The sequence below is a fragment of the Dysidea avara genome, chromosome 13, assembly GCF_963678975.1.
Source record: "Dysidea avara chromosome 13, odDysAvar1.4, whole genome shotgun sequence".
NCBI classification, from domain to species: domain Eukaryota; kingdom Metazoa; phylum Porifera; class Demospongiae; order Dictyoceratida; family Dysideidae; genus Dysidea; species Dysidea avara.
Genome location: NC_089284.1, coordinates 14154482 through 14179278, shown reverse-complemented (window position 1 = coordinate 14179278; position 24797 = coordinate 14154482). Strand labels below are relative to the sequence as shown.

Sequence of the window (24797 nt, the reverse complement as noted above, 5' to 3'; positions counted from 1 at the left end):
ATTTCACCTATTATGCTATGCTGCAGTGCTCAAAAATGTAACCCATTATGCTCAAAATTATGCGCTTCAACCTCCATGTTTAACTAATAATTTTATGCTTTTATGCAGTATATGGATGACCTGAAAGCAATTGTTTAAAATTAACCATAATTTATTTGGCAGATAAATGGCTCTAAGTCAAATGTTTATGTACCTGACTGCTTTGCTAGAATTGCTCATTAGGCTACATCCATAATATACTCACCTTTTTAGTATGTAGGAAAGTAGTGGTATGGCTACACAAGAGTTTACAGATAGAATAGTTATGTTGATCTATTCCATGATGTGAATTTTTGGTTCATTTTTCACTGGTAACAGTTTACTGTATGGCAAAATCTACCCATTATGTTAGCATTATGCTTGATGCTTCAAAGCACCTATTATGCTAAAAGTTATGCTAGCATAATAGGCCGGTGCCTATGAAGCAGTGTATCTACTCTCAACAAGTGTCATGCTGTTTGTGTCATGATGGGTAGGACTGCGACTACCCCAGCCTCAGCTAAACTAGTATGTACGCATTGGATGCAATTGTATGATCTTGAAATTTGGTTCATTTGTAGTAGCTACTGCTTGACCTGCTAAAAATATTTCAAAATCTTTTCGTTCAAATGTCTGTTTACGACCAATCAAAATTTTCACCATACATTTCCTATGTGGAGACCATAAAAGTCTGGTATTCATTACAGTCCTTTCCCTAACTTATATAATATATACTAGTTGAGCTATATGTATGTTCAGTGTTGGGAAAGTTACTTTGTAAAAGTAACTCTTTACATAATACTTGCAACTGAACTATTTAGTTACAATTACATATTACCCATAAAATAAAGCAACTATAATAATACTGCATATTATATTACTGTGTGTCCACAGCCTTAAGCTGTCACGTGTGAAACTACCACCTTATCACGTGACATGATTGCGTTGTTGGACAATGTGCAAATCTTGGTTATAAGTAAGAAGCTGGTGAGTAAGCTTCATTCAGTAGGCCTCGTTACTTTGTTGTGCTAGACGTTACTCAGAGGATAACTAACAAAATTCGTAAGTTCGTTACGAGCGTATTTCGTTATATTACTTTGTTACTTATATCAGTTACGTAACGCGTTACATTACGTAACGCGTTACCGGCTCCCAACACTGTGTATGTTGATTTTTCTAGCTTTGCTGTTATATACCACCAATCGACTAAATGAAATGTTAAGAAAAAATCCACTTTTAGTTTGGAGCTGTTTTTCAGGATTCAGCTCAACTTGTCGTGCTTTAGCTAACAAGCGCTTTATCTAAAACTGACTCAGTCCTCCCAGTTCAGCAGATTTACGGGCTCCCATTCATTGAGTTCTCAGCTGAATGTTACTGGCTTGATTCTTGATCAGCTAGCTTACTGTATGCAATATGTACCATAGAAATAAGTGCTTACGATGTGAGTTCCTTGTGATGCAAAGGTTAGTTGTTGTGTTTATCGCGCAGGGATCGGGTAAAGGCACGAGTTCGATTCCCGGCTGAGACCCGATTTTTTTTTCATCCTGCTTTTACCAACATTACGGTTTAAATAGCTCTTAAATTTGCTTGGTTTCTGAGCGTGTAACTAGTGTCAAGTGTCGAGGTAAGCTGGCTGTGAAAGCAGTCAGTGTGGTGCTGGCAAGGGTTCAAACCCAGGGCTAGGAACGGCCAGTCTCCTCCCTTAACTCCTCAAAAAGTACACAAGACAATGAACTAGTGAAGTTTCGTTATAATTCCTCTCATTATTGAAGGTCTTTGAAGCAGCTATGGAGAGAGACTCCTGCACGCTCTTTTTAGCTTTTTCACACTGGTGAGTATGAGTTTTTAGAACCAACAGAACGGATGAGCTGGTCTTGTTCTTGCTAAGCCTTTCTTGCTAAGCTGTTCTTGCTAAGCTACCACAATGTAAACTATTGTTTATTTTAGACTGTGACTAAACTGATTGCCCAGTGAAGCTGCAGAAGCTATTTTATTATTTATGTGATTATTATGATAGGCCATTTATCGTATACATAACTGTTTAATTTATCATGCATGCAATGGCAATAAAATCTTTAGCCATTTTTAATCATCTAACCTGCAGCATGCAGGATGTTTTGTTCTGTTTTCACAAGCACAGACAAAGTTCCACAGTTTGAACATGGTAGAATAAAATTCAGGCCGTTCATGTGTCAACTACACTGTAGCCTGGTGTTGAAAGGAAGTTATGCATCAAAAATAATGTTGTCTCAAAAATTATGTCTAGCTACCATTGTTTCCGTTTGTGGCTGAAGCAAAGAATTAACCACTATATTGTTGACCCACGGCCAAACATGATGTAAACTATAGTCTTGTAAGCATTCCACAAAGTGCACTCAAGTTTTTTGCTGATTGACAGTGCAGCAATCATTATAATCATGCACATATGGTCTATCTATAGCTGCACAAAAATGTCACAATGGTTTCTGGTATATCTAGTACCTCCTCGAGGAGTGCACATGAGAATTACAGTGTCCAGCTGCAGGCTTCCATGGCCACCTACTGTTTTGTGGTGACTTATTTGTACAGTGTTACCTCTTAATATGCTCTCTCCAACCCTTGATGAACCATAAGGCAACATGCATATGCAGTCTTGCAGGTTTTAGTTCATGAACGTACAACTCCAACAGCAATGTTTTATAATACTGACTTTATGCTGACCTTTCTGGTTTTTCCTGTTCCTCTTCTGTAATTAGTTAATCTACTAACAGTAATGAATCTTTGGTTGTAAGAGCTTTCATAAAATTAAACTGGCATGAGCTTCCAAAAATGTAAATCAGGTTTTTTTGATTATAACTTCATGATCAGATGTACAGCACATCATTATTATGCTAATTCTGTTTTTTGTACATGATTACTCTCATGTCTTCATATATATGCACAGGTTACCATGGCAACAATCACAGTTATGTTGCCATTTGTATATTAATTTTATGGTTTAGCTTGTCAATGTGAAATTCAAGGTTGGTGGGCGGTCTCCTGCCGAGATCAATTCCTGACCACGACTTTTAATACACACTAACTGAAGTGTATTTGTGATGTTAATAGTGGTAAATGACATAATTAGATCACCAAGAAGCTTTATGAAATGCAAAATTAAGAGTGTGGGCATGTCTTGTGGTCAAACTGCAACCCTTGATTTTCAAAAACTCCACTTCATAATCGTATACTTGTTGGCTGTCTCAAAACATGTAACTGAAATAATATTATTACTTGTGCATTTGAAAGATAAAAAGTTGAGAATCATTTTGTAAATTTAAATTACTGAATTTCACAGATTTTTAATTTGGAATTACTGAGAAAATTGATATAAATTTTGTTTTGACAGATGAAACTTACATGGGTACCTTATTTCAAAATTTGAAGTGTCATAAAGAAAAATCTTTAAACTAGCTATAGCTAGCTATAGATTGTCATGAGAAAACACTATCAGTGATGCTGGTCAAAAAACCAATGTCCCTAGCAATCATTCATATTATAATAATAAGTACTGAAGGTTATGTCAACCCATCAATGAGGTTTCGATAGTCACGAAATGATAGTCAGTAGGTCAAGTCAACGGCTCAATAGTCTCATGATGATAGTCAGTAGGTCAAGTCAACCAGTCAGTGAGGGCTCGATAATCACAGGATGATAGTCACTAGATTATACTAGTCATTGAGGGTTAAATAGTCATGTGATGATAGTCAGTAGGCCACGTCTACCAGTCAATGAGGGTGCAATGGCCATATGATCATATGGTTAGTAGGTCAAGTCATACTGTCAATGAGGGTTTAATAGTCATGTCATAATAGTCACTAGGTGATGTCAACCAGTCAATTATGGGTTCAATTATAGAGTAAGTCTAGTCAACCAATCAATGAGGGCTCAATAGCCATGTGATGATAGTCAGTAGGTCAAGTCATATTGTCAATGAGGGTTCAATAGTCATGCCATGCATAGTCAGTAGGTCAAGTCATAGTCAATGAGGGTTTAATAGTCATGTCATAATAGTCACTAGGTGATGTCAACCAGTCAATTATGGGTTCAATTATAGAGTAAGTCTAGTCAACCAATCAATGAGGGCTCAATAGCCATGTGATGATAGTCAGTAGGTCAAGTCATATTGTCAATGAGGGTTCAATAGTCATGTCATGCATAGTCAGTAGGTCAAGCCACAGTCAATGAGGGTGTTTGTGAAAAATGGCTTGTCCTGTGCGGTGTGTCGAAGAAAACACTGCTTGAACTGCAGGCCATTCATATTGCCATCTCCTGCTAATATAAAAGTTTTATAATTCTAGCGCTTCCCCCTCCAATTAAATTGATCATGTCAAGAGTACATTTTTTTGTATTATGAACTCTTGATCACGTGCACTGTTATCAGAACTGTCACAGTTAATATCTAATTAGTAACCACATCAAACAGGCCAGACAATATGCAGATCATGACCTCATTATGGCATCTATGTCAAGTAGGCCCCTAACATATGTATGTACAGTACTACTAGGGCCTAGGGGTGGGCATATTTTAAAAAACTGTATCACTAAAGTAATGTACCACGTACTGTATGGTTTTCAAAAAGTATTATAGCACAACTTCTTAGCAACACTGGAGCAAAGAGCCTACCATGGGAGGTACCTCTTTCTAAATTGAAGGGCCAGACACCACCTGAGAATCGTGTTCAAGATTCTGAATCTTACTTAAGCACTGAGCTGGCTTCCAAGCTAATTGGAATACTAGCAAGGCTTGCGTAAACATTCACACAGCGCACAAGTAACTAAATTTATTACAGCACAGCACATGAGATAATATACAGCATAATTTACAAGAAATAATATGGACTTGTAGAACATCTGTTGAGATCCCAGATTCCGTTCTTGCCCAAAGTCCAGATACCATTGTGGGATTCAAAGTGACTTGTGTTGTATCTCAGTCCCTGGTATTAGGTGAAGGTCCAGGTGCCTACACCTCCACCCGTGGAACACGGTACATCCTCATATGGGTTACTATAGTCCTGCCCCAGGAGGGTTTGTCTGCACTGATCACATAGCACCTCAATAGTGTACAGCTTATGTCTCAGTGTTGGTTCGCTGGGTAGGTGTGATCATGCTAATACAGTAGCCAACGAGTTTGCTCTGTCTTGTGCACATATTTTAGTCAAATATTTGTATGTTATTTTGATACTTCTTTTTATCAGTACTATTGACTCTGCATGTGCTATATGCATGATGTCTGTATATGGTGATCATTTTTTATGTTTAATTTTCATAGCAACCCCTGAAGTATTTATTGTCTACTGTAAAGAAGATGGTGATAATGTATTGGTTTTGTCAGATTTTTTCAGTAGAAATGGCTAACACCTCCAATTTGTTTTTCCTACTTGAAGTGAAAGCACTGTATGGTCTACAATGAGGCTGTTTTGTACAGATTTAACACAATATTTATAATAATATTCTGTGGTATGACATTGATCAATACCGCCCATCCCTACATACTATTTATTAGACAACATAATAAACCAGCAGCTAAGCTTCACTGAATGAATAATTATTGTGAAGATGTGGTCAGAAATACAAATGAAATGTAAAATTAACTTTAAACGTAAACCTATATATAAAAGTTATTCTCCTGTAATTCTTGCTGGTTGCAGCAATGTAGAATCCAGGAAGACAGCCTTTCCCACTAAAAACATCACATGTATTATTCTGGATGCAGGGAAAGTATATGTACTTACATTAGTAATCAAGAGTAAGAGGCACGTGTAGTGTCATCCCATCCAACACTTTATGATAATTCCATCCTGAGGGATCACATAAACAATGAAAATATCTACCGTAGGAGCTATGTAATACTACTGCACGTACCTTCAGATTTCAGGTGCCCTAACAGACTCCTGCAGTGGCTGGACAAGTTCATGTTGTGCTGGTTCTAAAAAAATAAAATATCATAAAACATCTTTGGAAGGGTTTGGGTAGCCATGCAGCAGTGTTAGGAGTACCGCTTTACATAAGTGACGTGTTACGTAATGATATAAGCAAGTACACGAAAAATGAGGAGTTTTCAACAAGAGTAGGGACCATAACTCATCAATAAAAAAAGTACTGAAACAAGTTTGAGTAGTCTATGATATTAGATCACAGTAAAACAATAAGAAGTGTTATATCCCTACTGTGCTCGATACCATTATGGAAATGCACAGTAGGGGTATAACACTTCCTATTCTTTTACTGTGATTTAGTATCATGGACTACTCCAACTTGTTTCTGCGCTTTTTAACAAGGCGTGTGCCCACTTTGGCCGGCTGTGGGCATGCGCCTGGTTACTGAAATTGTTTTCCAAAAAGTGTGTGTGTACGTATGTATGTTTGTATAATTTGTTTGTCTTTCCGCACCCACATGAGCAAAACTTTGTTGGTTAAAAACAGCTTTTATGTTATAAATAAAGGTTATTATAGAGCCTCTATTAAACTTCTGGGCAGGTAAGCTTTGGTTAATACTGCTGAAATACGAGTGACACAAGTTTATAAGGACGAGGTGAAGACCTGTCCCAATGGACTCTATGGACATCAAACAGCCAAAAAACATCACAGATGACCACCTAGGATATCAGATAAAATGAATTCCTTTGAGTTGATAAGGGGGCGTGCCAGTACATATGTGAACAAAAATGAAGAGCAGCCTTGAGGCTTTGCCTGGAGAATTTGCGCAAGAAAATTTTATAGACGAACTATAAAACAGTTAAGAAGATACTCCTGTACATTATTAGTGGGTTAAAGTGTTTCGTTTCAGGTACACCTCCGTAATTACAGAATTACAAAATATTTAATCTATTACAAAAAATACAAATTCTACAATTCAGTTATGCACACTGAAAGACCCATTAGTATACTGCTAATTAATTCCAGTTAGGTTTGTTTGCTGCACGGCAACTGGTTTTTAGAAGTATCAACTTGTTTTAAATGATGTGCTATGGTCCCTACTCTAGTTGAAAAATTCCTTTTTTTCATGTACTTGTTTGTTAACTTTTTTTGGTAAATAATTTTATTATAATTGGTGAACATAGAGAAAATCTAGTAATATAACTTGAGTTACTTTGCTTAAAAAGACATGTTACATAAGTAATGAAGTTACAATAACGAGTCTAATATATTACATAATACAAGTAACAAAGTTGCTAATCTTGTTGCTAACCGCCGAGTAACGCCTAGCCACAACGAAGTAATGAAGCCTACTAAATGAAGCTTATTCACCAGCTTCTTACTTATAACCAACATTACATAACACTACCATGTCACATGATAAGGTGGTAGCTGCACACACGACAGCTTAAGGCCGTGGATGCAAAATAATGTAATATGTAATAATAGACTATGGTATGCATAGTATGCTTTGATGTTTGGTCACTAATGAGGTATTTAAACTGCAATAGATACTTGGGGTAGGCATCTAAACTTTGATACCTGTGACAAAAAAAAATTCGTCATGTGTGTCATGTGTTTTGCTGGATTTTAGTCTCAGAAATCATCATTATACTATCAAGAAAGCATTGTTGGATAATACAGATGATGGTATACGTCTAGGAAGCTTACCAGTGAGATATTTTAACACTAATTTGATCAGGAAGCTATCAATGTTGGTAGTGACCGGAGCCACACGAACTATGGGTCTAATTCGGTTATTGCCCAACTCCACAGTATCTTTGCTATTATTAGAGACCTTCAGAATGGCCCACAGTATCTTTGCTATTATTAGAGACCTTCAGAATGGCACATAATCACCCTCAGGTGTCTGAAATAGTAAAGGTACTTTGATTTGTGCAATAATCTACACAGATCACAGTTACTTTATTTTACGAGTAATATGTAACTGTAACTAGTTACTTTTACTAAGTAACTTGCTCAACACTGTCTGCAGACATTTTTGTGCTTGAAAGCTCAACGGGGGAGGGGGGGTGGAGAGGAGACCATGATGTCACAACGTGTAAAGTTTTGTGTAATTTAGTTGAATTCCAAATTTACAGTAATTGAATTACAATGATTTTTGCATGATGAAAAACTTTATCATTGTAGACGCCAAACTTGATTGCATTTTCTACTGGTGATTAAGAATAGCGAAATAACACAGGTGTCTGAAATTACTATCAGAATTTATTGTAAATAAAGCACTATTGCAAAATCCACTGCAGTATCACTGGGGCTCAACAATTTCTACACCAGTGCAGAGCCAGATATAACAATCGGGCACTGAACATTTATGGCCCAAATAGTCTGCATGTCTGACCATAACACAGTTTGTTCAGACATAATGTCCTAGCTATCAAAAGAAAAGGATGGAGCCTAAGGAATACAGTTTATTTGTTTGGTTTATGGCTTGTACTGTTAATCATAACTACCACTTGGTTGCTAGGATACACTACATTCTAACAGTGCGTTTACAATTGTCTCATGTCGCGCACTGGCTCGGTTTGACATGACTTGTCTCGGTTTTCACTACAGTATAAACGCCCATCGAACTGAGCCAAGCCAAACCAGCCCGCATAAAACTGGTGTGCCAGCACGACTTGGTTTGGTTCGGTTTTCTATATTCAACGTGTCCACTAGATATTATATCAAAATAAAGCTTAAATAGATAAAAGAAACACTATATCAAACGGAACAATTCAACACTTCATAGCAGGAAGAGCACATGATTACGGCAAGAGTTCATAACATATATTATATATATATATATTTAGGAAAGTATCCAACGCCTATATTACCCCTTCAAAACACACTGCACAATAATTGTGCAACATTGTGTAACATATCTGGAATATTTTAGTACAATTTCAGTAAACTCCAACACATGGCTTCAACATGAAAGACTTGTTGATAGGCATTGATATACCAAAGCAAAGACCTGCAAGCACTTCAAGGCCCTTATAGCTCTTGAAGCAAGTTAACACCTTTGGTGATGATGACTATTGCTTAACATTATTATGCAGTGCGTTTTGAAGGGGCAATACAGCGTTGGATACTCTCCTAAATAAATATATATATATATATATATATATATATATTATGTACTCCTGCTTACCGGTATCGACCACATTGTTATAAGGATATTAATGGCTTGTATAAGCCAACAACCATCCCTAGAGCACAATCGTGCAATTCACCACTGCCTTTCTTCTCAACCACCCAATAAAAGAGCCCTACTTTACGCATCTTCCAGGCCAGCATGCTTTATTATTGTGTGTCTAAACATGTGCCAATAAACGGGATGTTGCAGTTTCATAAACCAGGTTCCAAAACTGCGCGAAGTGTAAACGCAGTATTACAACCCAATGGGAGTGGCCATGAACGCAGTAGGCCTCCTCCCATTCAATTAGCAACAGTAGTTAGCTCACAACAATAACAACCACCAAAGCTGTGTACAGTTGTTAATAGCATTGATTCAACTAAAGTGGAAACTGTTAATCAGGAGACTTGCATAATCAGGACACTTGGCAATGGTCCTTTAGCACGTAAACTGACCTGGAAAATCAGGACACCTTGACAGTCAGGACACTTTGGCTGGTCCCAAGGTGTCCTTAATACACAAGTTTCACTGTAGTACATTTTGACTCTTGATTGAAATGTCCTACCACGACCAACCAAGTTTGCACATGATAGGGCATTATGGTGGGTCTAATGCTGAATGTTATATTTGCTTCTGCAGTGAAGTACAATTTCTGAAAATAAACATAGTGCTGAACTTCATCGTTAAGACACCTCACACACACATTACACGTGAGACACATGCATTGGATTGTTGTCTCATGCATGGTTTCCCATCTCACGCCTTGCAACTCCTGGAAAATTAAGCTCTAACATGATTAATTTCACTCCAGAATTCTTGGTAAAGTACTTTACAGTGCTTTAAAGGCTAAAAATGGACAGGTAAAAAATAGCTGGGAAAATAGCAAAAACGTGGCAAATTTTGCAAGTTTTAAAGGAATTTTTCTACTAAGAGAGAGAAAACGAGGGGATCCCATGCATAAGTAAGCAAATATCCCTCATTTTACCCTCAGGTCTCACTCCAAATGCACTTTACAGGTTGAGGTCTCTGATCGTTTACTAAAACTAAACCCTATTGGCAAAATGTACAGTACGGATACATGTATCCTGACATCATGTTCTACCTCCTCTGATTAAGCTAGGGGAGGGCAAAGTAAGCCACATAGGATTCTACTGTCATTCTAGGAGTCTGTGGGCATGTTCCCCCAAGAAATCTTTGAAAATGTAAGTGTATAAATATATTCAATTTTGGTAAAGTTTTAGTGTGATGCGATTAAATATTTAGTTATTTACCATTAAATGGGATCAGTTGAACTCTTAAGGCTTTTATCCAAAAATGAGATTGGGAGCACTGTTTATGTACCAAGTTTGAAACTTTCTTCCTTTACAAACTGCACAAAATCAATATATTCAAGCACTACTGTATGCTGCTCTACTAAATTGAATGTGTCACAAAAGTTTCTTCACGACACAGGAGAAGCAACTTTCTAAAGATATAATAGATGCCCTCCAATAGGTTCTACAGTGGAACCTGTCTAACTTTTCACTAGAATCTCTACATGGCAGGTGGTTTACCAGTGTATAAACTTTTCAATTATAGAGTTTAAGCTTATATAGCCTATATGGAAAGGTGGCAATATATTATACAGGTGGCTTCTACACGAAACATGGTTTCACTTTACTGTCACTTACTGTAATTAACAGAAAATGGCTAGTCATGTACACTATAAGTAGGCAGCAGTGTAGGTTATACTGGGGACAGTCCGTTAGTACAGATTATACTGGGGACAGTTAGCCCAATACAAATGTAATGGTGCAAACTCATATGGAGGCAGTTGTATTGATGATTCTCTGCTGAAATATCCTAATAAGTTGGACAACGAATCTCGGGTTTGTGTCAGTTCAGCAGCCCCCCCTCCACACACACACAAAGCAAAGCCTACGACAGCCATGCGAACATAGCTATTGCGGCCCAGTGAGCCAGCACTGGGAACACATACTTGCACAAACAATGTAGGTTTTGGTTGAGATGGTCAGAAACATTATATACCTTAAGGGCAGTTACTGACCTTGAAACCTTTCCCAGAGCGTCTTCATGTAAAGATGGCATCTGACACTGTAGAGTCAAGCTGAGATGAGGCTCGACATCTGCAGATGGGGGTATGGCTAACAACATCATCTATTTGCAACCACTTTCAAGTCAGTAGCTGCCTTATGACTGATCACCTGAGGTCAGATCACATGGTTATTTAATTGATCACATGACTACTTACCAATTGTAGGTACTTGCACCAGGCTTTAATTGGAATAGACACTGACTTCTGTGTTTGATGTTAACACCTGGCCACCTCGTCGAACCAGTCCATCCTGTAAAACCAAGAGTACAGAAAATAATAGAATTGAATGGTGTATTATGCTGTGATTAATGACTACGTAAAATAACACAGATATTTCTCTAATTGTTTGTTTGCACAGAGAACTTAAACATCCCCTTTCATGCTATTATGTTTTTGCTTGGTTTAGTGGCCAAATTGGGCTAAATAAAGCAACCCTTAATGGCAATATAAACGAACAATTACTGAAATATCCGTGTTACTTTAAGCATTCATTAATCATGGAGTAATACACCCGTTAGATACTCTTGGTTACTATTATTATACTCTTGGTAAATATTGATGTCACATACTCACACACAAGGTCGCCTCAAGGCACACACACTTTATATAAAAGCATTCTTTGAACTACATGATGGGAAAGTAAATTTTTGCCTATTTCAAATTAATCAGGAAATTTCATAATTATTGTACCTATAGCCATGAATTTTTGAAAAAGGTTCTTTCCCTCCTCAGGTTAATTGTCATGAGGCTCATTGTTCCACCACAGTTTACACAGTTCTCTTGACCCAATCAGAATTGGGTATGGGTAGGTTCAACCATACATACTTAGATCAGAATAAAAAAACTAAGTCCCATTTTTTTGCACCAATTATGAGCGTGCCTTGTACAAAGTGCCATAACCTTTGAAGCATTCATCCTATGGCTACGCAATTTGTCATTCTACTTGTGATCTAACAAGGAGTAAAAATTGACACCTAGGGTTTTACCCCAGCGCTAAATGGTGAGGCCAACACTAGCCATGAAAATAACTTTTCAGTAAGGAAATAAGGAAAAATGCAAACCTTTTTCATATACCTTTATAAAATATTTGATAACTTGCTCCTCTCCAGGTGCCATCATAATCCAAGCCAATTAGTTTCTATATAAGGAAAGTAAAATCTTGTTATTTGAAACTGCTTCCATTCAATCCTGCGTAAAATTTTGTAACAAACCATATATGACTCACGGGAGTAAATCCACAATCGACATTAAACATGTGGCAAGAATTTTGACACAGAGACATGACAAGTTGCTGCTCATCACTTCATAACAAGTAAGCCATTGTTCATTTAACCATAGCCCAGTGAGCAAATTTTTAGTTGATGCATACTTGTAGACTGTAATAATTAAGTTTCCCCACCTAGTGTCGCCACGCGTAAAAACACACATTCCCAAAAGTGCTCTGCTGGTTTAAGGGTTAAGACCTTGGTATGATACTACTGTAGGTAGACTTCTGATGAGGCTTTAACATATTAAGATATTACAGTGCAAATATACTAGGCTAAAAATATACTAGTACTCAGTGAGTACAGTTTACAATCACATGACCCAGCTCACATGATGTATTTGTCAGGGAGTGAGTTTCATAGGCATGATTTTTCGCCAGGGACACTAACACCAGTAATATTTTTTGCCATTGTTGTTACTTAAAAAGCTGTAAACTGTAACAAAACTAAATGTTGAATGGGTTTGACTACAAGTAGCTAGTATTCATGAGTACTAGATCATTATCAGATTGTGACTATTTTAGGTACGTACCATGAGTATGGTAAATACCCATGGTATGTACCATGAGTATGGTACGTAATTTATGGTAAATACTCATGGTACGTACTGCACCATGAGTATTTTAGGTACGTACCGTACCTTGAATTCAAGGTACGTACTGTACACAGTATATTTTAGGGCTAAAGCAATCATGGTTTTTTGTATTCAACTACTCTCTAGAGAATAATTAATTTCATGGTTTTTTGTATTCAACTACTCTCTAGAGAATAATTAATTTAATTATTCTCTAGAGAGTAGTTGAATACAAAAAACCATGATTGCTTTAGCCCTATAATTAATTATTCTCTAGAGAGTAGTTGAATACAAAAAACCATGATTGCTTTAGCCCTAAAATATACTGTGTACAGTACGTACCTTGAATTCAAGCACTCTTGTGGTGCCACCCTTGTGGGGAATGACTGCAATCGTCCCAGTCTAACTTCTCTAGGTATGTAGCGTGTGTTGAAGAAAGTGCCAGCTAAGGTGGTACATATTATACAGTAAGAGAATGCACACACAGCCTTAAAATAGTCACAATCTAAGGTGTACAGCACCCAGCCAACCCAAAAAATAAATTCTCGGCAGGTAGTCTATGTACAGTAGGTTAACCATGCAAAGTAACACCGTATCTGTGGACATTATAATGCACTGTTTCTCCAGAATTACTTTGCAGAACAAAGAGACGACAAGACTGAGTACTGCAGTATTAGTGTTAATGTTGAAAATTGATTGGGTTGGCTCAGTTAAGATTTTTCACTTTTACCGATACTGATTATTTGTCTATTCCTGTAACTAATATACCGATATTAACCAATTATTCATAACAGGAGAGTAGGGGCAGAAAATCACCTAGAGTTTATATAGCCTGTATGTGTAAACTGAAATTGTCACGATAATGTATTTAATGTATTGCCGTTGACTTTTTTTGCTATAGTTTTGTCACTATAACCTTTTTTATGGAAAGAAGCCAAGTATAGTTATAAAGCAGCTAAGTCAACATATCAAACAGTACTTTTAGTGGGTTGTGAAGAGTGATCAACTACATATACACATCCTGCTACAGCTTTGCTGCCATCTTTTCGCAAACAAACAAGCCTAAACAGCTACAAAACAGTTACAGTAGACAAACATTGTATTACTTACTGCTGCATTCACCTCTTTCTTTACTTTGCCAGTTCTTTGCCATCACCATTAACTGAGTATTGGTTAGAGACCTAGCATGAGGTTCGCTCGGTTTTTAAAATCCACAAATATCCGAGGGTATGGTCTCTAAATGACTTGGAAAATGTATGGATTTATACATGAGCACATAGATAGAGTTATTGTGGGATTGGATAACATGTCATACTGAAATTGTTAACGAACATTTAAAAAGGTTCAACATGCTTTGGTCGAAGTGCTGGAAAATGAAGCCCGCACAGCGTCCTTTAAACTCCTTTCACAAGTTAGACTTGGATCTGGGTGCTGGAAATGGTGAGGGAAATGGCAGTGATTGATAATGTTGAACTGGGTTAGCGGTAGCTAGTGCCTATGGTGTCACAACAGTATGAAGAACACCTGTGTCGAAGAAGCAGGTTGTGTGGACTTATAACAATGGGAACGCTGGAGTTGTCACATGTTGTGACACAATCACAAGCATGAAGAACAAGTACAGTTTCAAATATGGACCACACCCACATTACACATAGCACTAAATCAATTTTCTACAAGGAGGATAATGAGGTCTTTAAAAAACTTGTGGTTAACCAATCTATTCATTTTATAGGCATACCGAAAAGAATTTGATTACGGGTGCTAACGTTGTAGGTATGTTTGCTACGATAAATGGAGAAGTCCAAAAATATCATGGAAAATTCTATTTGGTGCTATTTGTTTCTAGAGTGTTAAGTCTGTTTTTGTCTTCTATTAAACCGTGGATAGACTTTACAAAGACCTAAGCGAGTAAGCTTCCACAGATCAAAGCATATTGTGCATGCCATTTTCTAATTGTGGTTTCGGTTAATCAGCAAGTTATTTTAGCCAATACCAATACTTGTAATATCAGCTGTTAGCAATAGTTATCGGTGCAACACTAATTTTACACACATATTTTTGGGGTTTGTGTACTTCTCAGTAGTAAGGCATTGTGAAAATTCCAAAAAAAAACATTTCATATGACTTGTTATTTTACTAGATGAATAAAAAATTTGAAATTTTAAAATGGGAATAGGAATCACTGAAAAAAGCCACAAAACAAGAAGGGATCGCTGGGGTGGTAATGTAAACCACAAATCCCTATTTTGACTCTCTGTCATAAATCTTTAGTTACATGCTCTGTCATTTTGAAGTGGCTCAAAATAGGGATTTGTGGTTCACATTACCACTGACAGAGAGTCAAAATAGGGATTTGTGGTTTACATTACCATCCCAGCGATCCCTTCTTGTTTTGTGGCTTTTTTCAGCGATTCCTATTCCCATTTTAAAATTTCCAATTTTTTTATTCATCTAGTTTGTGTACTTTTTGTTAATCCAGTAATGGATTATGAAGAAGATTGTGGTGAATAGTGTAAGTTTGCATTCTGCATAGTAACACCGTCAACATTTCAGTCCACACATGAAACTGATCAAACTGCAATGTGCATACAGACTGAGAGTCTCCTAATATGAGCTACAATTTACATTACTGGTGCCTTTAATAGCTGTCAAATTCAGTACAAGGATTGTTGTTATATACTTGACTGCATTATTCATCAGGGTGAACTCCCTTCAGACTGGAAGAGGGCATATGTAACACCAGTATACAAGAAAGGCCCGTGTACTAATCCATCGAACTATAGACCTATATCATTGATTAGTACTTGCTGCAAGTTATTGGAACATATCATCTCCTCAGCAATATCTTCTCACACTATTGACTACAATATCATGTGTACAAATAAACATGGATTTATTTGATCGATAATGAAGGCTGTTGTGAATACTATAATTTTGCATTCTGCATAGTAACATCGTCAATGTTTCAGTACAAACATGAAACTGATAAAATTGCAATGTGCATACAGACTGAGAATCTCCCAATATGAGCTACAATTTACATTACTGGTGCCTTTAATAGCTGTCAAATTCAGTGCAAGGATTGTTGTTATACACTTGACTGCATTATTAGAGTATTTACATGACTGCTCTATTAGAGTATTTAATCTGGACAACCCGCCCACGTACAATAATAACGGAGCAAATAAACCACCTTGCAACAAACTCATCAGCCCAGATTAAGCTTCCTGGCCTATACTGAGTTTAATAAAGACGGATTCTATTAGCCACAAGTAGCGCACACCAAAAAACCAAACTCTGAGCGCGATCTTGTATGGCTTCTCGAGCGTAATGGCGCTTTGGCAAGAAGAAACGGCCCGGTTTGGGCTGTTTCCATCCAAAAACGACATCAAAAATAGGTCATGGACACGCACAATGATCCATTCAGCAAGCCCTGCTACTTTTTATCTCAGAAATCCCCTTGTAAACTTCGCTATGCCTGTGAAAGAATAATATTATGAATAATAAGAATAATAATATGAACAAACGGGCATATTTCAGTTTTGTCTGAAATACACATACTGTTTCCTTTTCACTTGATACTTACTAGTGGACCTATACTCATCGCAAAGAACCACCAGAGGGTTGTTTTGAGTTGAAGGATGCTTTTCAAGGTGGTTTTTAGGTGTGCATTCTATTAGGATTTTTGCAAAAAACAGGGCGATCCCTATTATGAACCCACTATCGTGGTTCATGATACTGTGTGGATTCGTGAACCTATGAATAACTTATTTGGTCAGGCCAACTAAGGTGAAGTTACAGTATGAATATTCAGGGTGCACTGAAAATCCTGCTTTAGCTCTGATGCTGTCTCACTACATCCTGTCTCCCTGTTAAAATAACATGTATATATATATACTGTATAAGTACATGAAAAATTTGGGATTTTCAACTAGAGTATGCACAAAACATTGAAACAAGTTGGAGTATAGTCCATGATATTAAATCACAGTAAAACAATAAGAAGTGTTACATCCCTAATGTGCCCAAGATACAAATGCACAGTAAGAATATAACACTTTTTACAGTGATTTAATGTCATGGACTATTTGTTTCAGTACCTTTTTATCGATGTGTTATGGTCCCTGCTCTAGTTGAAAATTCCAATTTTTCATGCACGTATTTGTTTGCTAACTTTTTTGTAAATACTTTTATTATGACTGGTGAACCGATGCAAACAGAACTGGCACCACGTGCCCCAGCTATATCAATTATCATCTGAAAAAGTGAAGTATTCTTAATGTTTCGTTGTCAGCTATGTTCAACCAGTTACACAGGATTTGAATTAAGAACTGTTCAAAAGGCACCTCTGTGATCCACGCATATCGAAAGAAGCAACACTACGGTGCTTGGGCCCCAGTTATATTAATAATCGTCTGAAAAGTGAAGTATCCATTACACTTCGCTGTTGGCTATGTTCATCCCGTTCACAACAGTATAAATCAAGAACTGGCTGAACTGCTTGAAAAGCACCTCTGTAGCCACTAAGAAAAATACGGACAACTTCTGCTTCAAAGGGAAGCCTGTCACGTGCTACTGTCAAATCAACACCTTTCGCTATCAGCAAAGATGAATGACACACAAAGGAGGACACTGGTAAGTCCATGAAGAATGCATGGTACGTACTGCGGTATGCTTAAAGGTACCTCTTGGGTAGAAGTAACATTGAAGAGTAACAGTGAAAACATCAGGCCCATAGCCTTACCCATTATCAAGATACGCTTGTCCAAAATCAGTCAGTCAGTAGAAAATTCCATCGAATAAAAAAGCTTAAAATTCCGTAGCAACTTGTTCAAAGCATTTCGGGTTGATCTGAAAGCTTGTTTGGGCTAAGTTCAATAGTGCCTCATTGTTGTGTGGGAAAATTGAGGTTGCTTTTTGGGTGATGTTACTTCGTGGGCCACGCCTACTGTTTTGTGGTCCCGGCCACTATAATATTATATTTATATATAGTCTTGCCATTGGATAAGCAATGAAGCCACCTACACTTTGGAATTCATTGTGCTAAAAGGTAGAAGTGGTTGAAGCAAGGTTACGGGATACTGCAAACTCATAAGTACACTATCAATTGGTGATTTGGGGCTTTTGGTTTTCTTAATCCACTGTTAACAAATATTTATCCATTCTTAACTTTTTCTCATTGGAATTCAAATGTTGTTATGGAAACAAGAGATGTCCACATGCCAATTAGTGAAAACTGAACCAAAAATCAGACCAATGCAGAACTTACTAACAGTTCTAAGGTTTAGAGGACATCACTTGTGAGGGACTGACAGAGGATTTGAGAATAATGTGTATAGTTACTGAAATATGGCTACAATATGGCCTAAAGCAAGACACTGTGGTCACAAAATTAATTTTTTAATTCATATCACAACCACCAGAAACATTATTTCTAACAAATAACTCCATTAAGCCCACAAGAAGCCAAACTAGTAGGTATACAAAATGTTAACAGTCCTGAATTTGGTTCAGGGAAATATTTCCAGTAGTCAGCAAAACTACACATGCGCTTACAGGTGTACCAGTTGCTAAGAGTGTTGTTTCTACGCTATTTTGTACTGTTACGCGTGTTTTCTTGTACCTATCTAATCAGCACACTATTATTCTCCTAGCAATAAAAGCCTGTCACCAGCTGATACACAACACAACGACACGCCTGTATATGCTGTGAGTGCAGACATACGAAAAACTTACTTGCGCTGAGGTGACGTTGATATCACCCTGTTCAACATGTAGACGGTATACAGCTCGTCCATAGATAATACACACGCATAACTCGTCCGAGCATGCTTAAATGAACAACAGTTCGCATTAATTAGAAGCTAAATTTATTTACTGTGGCGCTTATTATAAGCTGCTCCAAACGTAAAGATAGCTCTGCTGCACTGTGCAGTTCAGGGTAATGATGGAGGTAAAGAAAGCTCGCCGGAAGTAACAAGAATTTACACAAAGGTACGTTATTGTAGTAATTTTTATACTGAATGAGTCTTGATGTGAACGGTTCAACGCGTTGTAAGTCTGGTTCAACGCGTTGACTGGCAGCATAATATGGCACGACGGACAAACGCGTTGCACCTACCGGAGCGTGTAAACTGCAAAGTTATCAATGCGTGTGCACTTCGCCATGATATTCACGTCGTTGTAACGCGTGCTGAACCCGTGCTTCTGTAGTTGACAACGCTTATTACACGCCAAACCTATGGTAGACACGCAACAGTTGCTGCGTTTCGGTAGCACGCGTTTGTCAAGTTGTAGCTGAGCGGTACTGTATACTCTCTTCCTTGCTCTTGATACTGTATAGAAAGACATGTACAATTTCAACAAACCTGAGGCAAAGTAAAATTGTGCTCCAATAGCATGTATACATATTCATATTCTGCCTCGTGGAAGTTATTATGTAGTGACTGTACATGTGAGGTCAGGTGTTACCACTTTCAGGGCCACCCAGAGAAATTGAGGAGCCCATGGCAAAGAGTTAAGGTGGGGCCCAAGGGCAAGGAGGGTTCCACTCTGAATGTGCAACTTCACCCTAGCTGTAAGCTGAAGACCAAAAAAAGGTCATTACATGCTGACAATGACAATAGCTGCCCTCACCAACTATATCTCCTTATTTGTAAGCTTGTTACACTACTCCTCTGAAGAATACTGTGACTGCTCTATTAGAGTATCAAGATCTGACAGCCCTATTATAGTATATCGATCTTTTAAACAGGTATTCAAGGGGCCCTGCGGCCCTGACTACTTTGCCAAGAATGCAAGCTGTCTCAGTATCAACCAGCACCTGGTTATGATTCTTTCAGAAATATAATTCATGACTCTAATTCAGAAACAATTATAATTTTTTTTCAAATTCCAGTGAAAATGTCAGGCAACCTAAAGCATTACCTTACATTGATATGCTACTATTTTACACAATTTGTCATAACAGGGAAATCCTTACGATACATTGATAGAATAGTGTGACTCAACCTATAATAATACAATCATTGTTGCCTAAATGATTGACAATGCTTCACTATAAAACTCTCTAACTTCCTTCTATTTTTATCTGACATTTTGTCAGGCAGGTTCCATTGTGGTTGGCCGTGCCTGATATTTGCCTGACAAATGGCCTATGTCAGGGAGTAATAATTGACTCTGCTCTAATTCCCAGCATTTACAGGCTTTTAGCCTCCTTAATTAGTTGGATGGTAATCAATATCATAGTAAAAATCATGAAAACAATTTTTATTCATATAATTTCAAAATTGATACTGACTGAAATTACACATACGTACGTATGTATGTAAATGTAGAATCAGCATGTTTGTCCAGAAGAAGGCTGCAAAAGTAGTTACACTTTAAAGAAGAATCTCCAGCATCATTTGAGAACTGCTCATGGCAAAACCGAGTCAAAAGGAAGATTCCTGTGTCAGTGAAAAACCTGTGAAAAAGCAATTTTTCATGCTAAGGCACTAAAGTAGCAGCACTACCTCAGTGATAATCAAATTAATTAGAATACATACATTCATCTACACATATGTCAGCATACTAAACTGTGCCTTATGTAGAGTCACTATCCCTGCCACAATCCATACGTAACGCTTGTGTACATATATATATTTATGTACTAGATAAAGCACTGCCGCAAGTGTTATACGGGAAATATAGCACGAAAAGAGTGGGCGAGAGACAAATATAGCATGAGGCAAAGCTGAGTGCTATATTTCGTCTCGAGATCACTCTTATGTAGAGAACCGTCAACTTGAGGTAAACACAAAACACACCAAACAATTAGAAACTCACGGAGTAGTGTTATCGTTGGTAGAATAGGCATTGTGCCTGTGTTTTTCCTGTGTTGCACTGTGCTGTGCCTTCATTAGTTTCACCATACATCATTACCCTACAGTAGAATAGTATACAGTTAACACAAAAGAATACAAAGACTAGCTAATTACAAACTACCACACTAATTACAATAAACTAAACTACTTACAAGCTACACCTACTTAACTACATTATAAAACCTAAACAAAATCTATAGTGTCCTCCAAACAAAGAGCATAGTGTCTGAGGACCATTTTGGCATTGTATTTCTATAAAGTCACTGATAACCTTTGCAACATTTGCCTCCGAGCCAACTTCCGAGACAAACCATTTTTAACTGTAGTGTGGTCAGCAATTGTAAAAAGAGTGGACAAAGCAAAAGGAGACCAAACACCAAATGATTCACATACTAGGGGAATAAAGTCACCTCCATCATTGGTAACAGATTCTAAATAACGATTGTCCTTAGCTTCCTCACCGGCAGCAGCAGCCACCCCAGCCTGAGAAGCAGCAGAGGATATAAAAGCAGGCTGAGCTGTGCACCTGACAGTAAGGTCAAAGTAAGCTGGACAACCCAATGAGATATCAGCTGTAGGGTGATAAATGTCCCCAGGATGACACTGGTCAGAAGAGGCAATACCTTGCTCCCGGAGAACACCAGGATGGTCTTGAAGTAGCGCCTTCATTAGTCGTTTTGTGAGTCTAGTCCGTCTTCTCAATAACTAAAACTTTTCGATTGTGGTACTTTAATAAGCATATTTCCATGATATTGCTAACATCAGGACTTGTCCGTTTATGTGAGCAAAATGTAAGAATGTTCACTGCTGCTGACCACAAGCAACCATCATCGAAATCTTCAAGTGTGTCTATAAATTAAATCAAGTGGTATTGCTCTTACTGGTTGGGTTGACTGGTCAGCCAGTACAATCAAACTATCAGCCTACACTGGCCAGAATGAGTGATTACTCACTCAAAGTAGGCTATCAGCCTGCAAAATAGACCTGACAGTCCTATAACTACCTCATATAGAACTGTGGTCTATAAAGGTGTTCTATAACTGCCCATTATAGAACACTTGTGTTTGTATGGCGATTTTGCTTTGAACCTCCCACACAAAGTTTTTTAATATATATATGTACGTGGACTGCTTAAAATCATGGTTATAAAAAAAGATGATGTTAGTATTTACAGCAAAATCTTCATACTCATGCGCATATGCATGCCTGAACTGAAATCTTTATTGCATTTCTTTCAATCTATTCATGTGTGTAAATCAAAAAAATAAAAATAAATTATCTTGAAATATTTGGTCATGAGAGGATCACATTACATATTATAGTTTATCTAGTCTATTTTCCTGTGTGGCAGACAGCAATTAAATATTCATATTAAATTCTACAGACTCAGCAGTCAAAGTGTTTTCCACATGGAAAGAATTTACAACTTGGAAACCATCATGGCAGAAGAACAGTCTTCCCATACTTACTTCAAAAGGTAAAGAAACATCACATGGCCTACTACAAGGTAAATGGTATATCAACTGCTAGTATCCAGCGTTGAAACCGGGTCGGGTCATCCGGGTCACATTTTCTCCGGGTCTGACCCAGTTTACAATTTATCCGGGTCTGACCCGGATTGGATCACGTGAGAAACGAAATTGTTCGTTTGACGACGTGGAACTTATAAACGCTATCGCGTAGCTCTTTCGTGAGCCACGCCCACTTATCGCATTACCAACATATGCTCAGCCACGCCTATTTGTTAGTAAGTGCAGTATGTAGCACGAAACTGAGGGTATCTATGGTGAGGGGTAGCTATTGTCAGTAGGTGAAGACCTTTTTTTTTTTTTTTTTTGGTCTTCAACCTACAGCTAGGCTGAAGTTGCAATATTTACTCAACACGAATCGAACGCTCAAAATGTAGACTCGTTCGCTCACCCGAGACTAGCCGAAACACGTCTCGGCTTTAATTAATCCGGGTCACATCCGGGTCAGTGGGTCATCCGGGTCAGCAGTAGTGACCCGGTTTCAACGTTGCTAGTATCACCTATACTATTGTGATGTACTCTTCTGTACACTTACTGCCATGGTGGTAAAGCTAGAGATAATGAGACCTGCAAAAAACAGACAAAAAAATTATTTATCAATGAAAAAGCTTACCAGATCGTACTGCTTAGCCAGGATGTATGTAAAGCACCATATATCAACAAGAAATGTAGAGGTTGACTACATTTTCACACACATCAATCACTCACTTGGATTAAAAGAAGTGAAGCACATTCCTATACCCACATCTGTTCAAGAGGAAATATATACAGCAAAAATTTTCACAAGTAGTATTGGTGGAGAGAATAATGAAGGGTATGGAATATATTGCGTATGTGCAGATTCTAAACATTTCATTACAGACATCCAAGAGGATATACGTAGGATCAAGGCACCTGCATCAGGATTTTGATGAATTAGCAACCATGCAGAAAACATTTTATCAAATGACAGGATTGCCGTAATGCCATTCATAAGACTCAGGACTTCACTAACCATCAACACACCAATGATGCAATATCTGTGGATAGAGGAGCTGCAGCTAGAAAGTCCATCACCAATCATTGCATACAAGCCACAGGGAATAGTGAAAGCTGATTATCCATCCCTTCAAGAAAGCACCTTCTTTTTAGTATTAATGAAATCTTTTCAAGCAGATATGTTTAAGGAATTCATTCACTGGGATGTGTAGACTCCACACACACAAAACAACCCAGTATGGCTACAAACTTATCACTTATCACTTTTTTGTTTAGTGCACAATATGAATATAACCTTTCTACATACATTTTTACTAGGTATACCAGTAGCTTGGGGAATTATAGGTATTGAGAGACAGATACACAGTCTTCTTTTCTGCTATCAGAAAAAGGGTACCTGATGCTGTTATTAGCATACTAATGACAGATTATGGTCAGACACTTACATAGTTGAGGATGTCTTACCAATCTGTTTGTACATACTAGACCCTTCAATGATTGGAGGATGTGTTGCAGTGTACCCTGATGTGATACATTTGCTGTGTAGGTGGCATGTCAACAGGTAAACACAGTGTACAAGCTATATTTATACACATAGAACTTAAATAGTGTGTGGAAAAATCTTCGCCATCTGGTTGCCAATGATGTACATAAAGTAGAAGTACCTGTGTACTCTTATAACAACCCCCGATCCTTCCACCTTTCAAACACATATAAAGGCATTTACAGCATTATGGTAAAAGAAAGAGCCACAATTCATAGAGTACTTCAATGGGCAATATACATATCAGATTGGTACATTACATTTGTAATTATGGCAAGGCATTACATTTGTAATTATATTATGTTTCAGATCCCCACCCGCATTGTTATATGTCTCACTGCCTAAATCTAGTCATTACTATAACACCATGCAAGTTTTCACCATTATTCCATCATCTAAATGATTAATGATTGCATGGGAGAATTATTATTATTATTAATTTGCTTGCATATAGTGAAAGTAGCTATAGGCTAGGTAGACTAAAGACCCATCTCATGTCAAGGGGAAGTAGCTTAAGTCCTTTCTCTTCTTAAGACAGTGGGGTAGTGACTACTAGCAGATCAAAATACTGTAATAGAGAATTCAGTTAACTTTAATAAAACAATAGAATGATGACAAAGAAGACACATACAGAAAAGTAGATACCCATCACTGTGTGCTATTGATCAATTTACATGATCAGTTTAAGTATACATCTCTCAACATCAAGAGACACGGTAGTGTCATGCAGCCAAGAAAGCGGCTGGCGCGCCACACCGTGAACCATCTGGTGTGCTACACTGTGAACCATACCATCTGGTGCGCCACACCGTGAACCATATGGAGGAAACCTTTCAGGAGATATTTTCAGA

The 24797-nt window shown here is 37.7% G+C and overlaps 2 long non-coding RNA genes across 5 annotated transcripts; one reads left to right on the top strand and one right to left on the bottom strand.

Moving 5' to 3' along the window:
- Positions 1-5563: 5563 nt before the first annotated feature.
- Positions 5564-18904, bottom strand: LOC136242681 (uncharacterized). Of its 4 annotated transcripts, none has more exons than XR_010694610.1 (8): positions 18767-18904; positions 14141-14274; positions 13373-13475; positions 11348-11441; positions 11144-11300; positions 5902-5965; positions 5772-5837; positions 5564-5719 (listed from the first exon to the last, which is right to left on the bottom strand). It is a non-coding gene; the product is annotated as an uncharacterized lncRNA (long non-coding RNA). The 4 variants fall into 4 exon arrangements; XR_010694612.1 differs by having other exon boundaries at positions 14153-14274; XR_010694613.1 differs by lacking the exon at positions 13373-13475.
- A 27-nt stretch (positions 18905-18931) lies between these two features.
- On the top strand, positions 18932-24276 carry LOC136243315 (uncharacterized). The gene is made up of 5 exons (XR_010694836.1): positions 18932-19024; positions 22280-23238; positions 23286-23835; positions 23889-23964; positions 24012-24276. It is a non-coding gene; the product is annotated as an uncharacterized lncRNA (long non-coding RNA).
- The last annotated feature ends 521 nt before the right edge of the window (positions 24277-24797 follow it).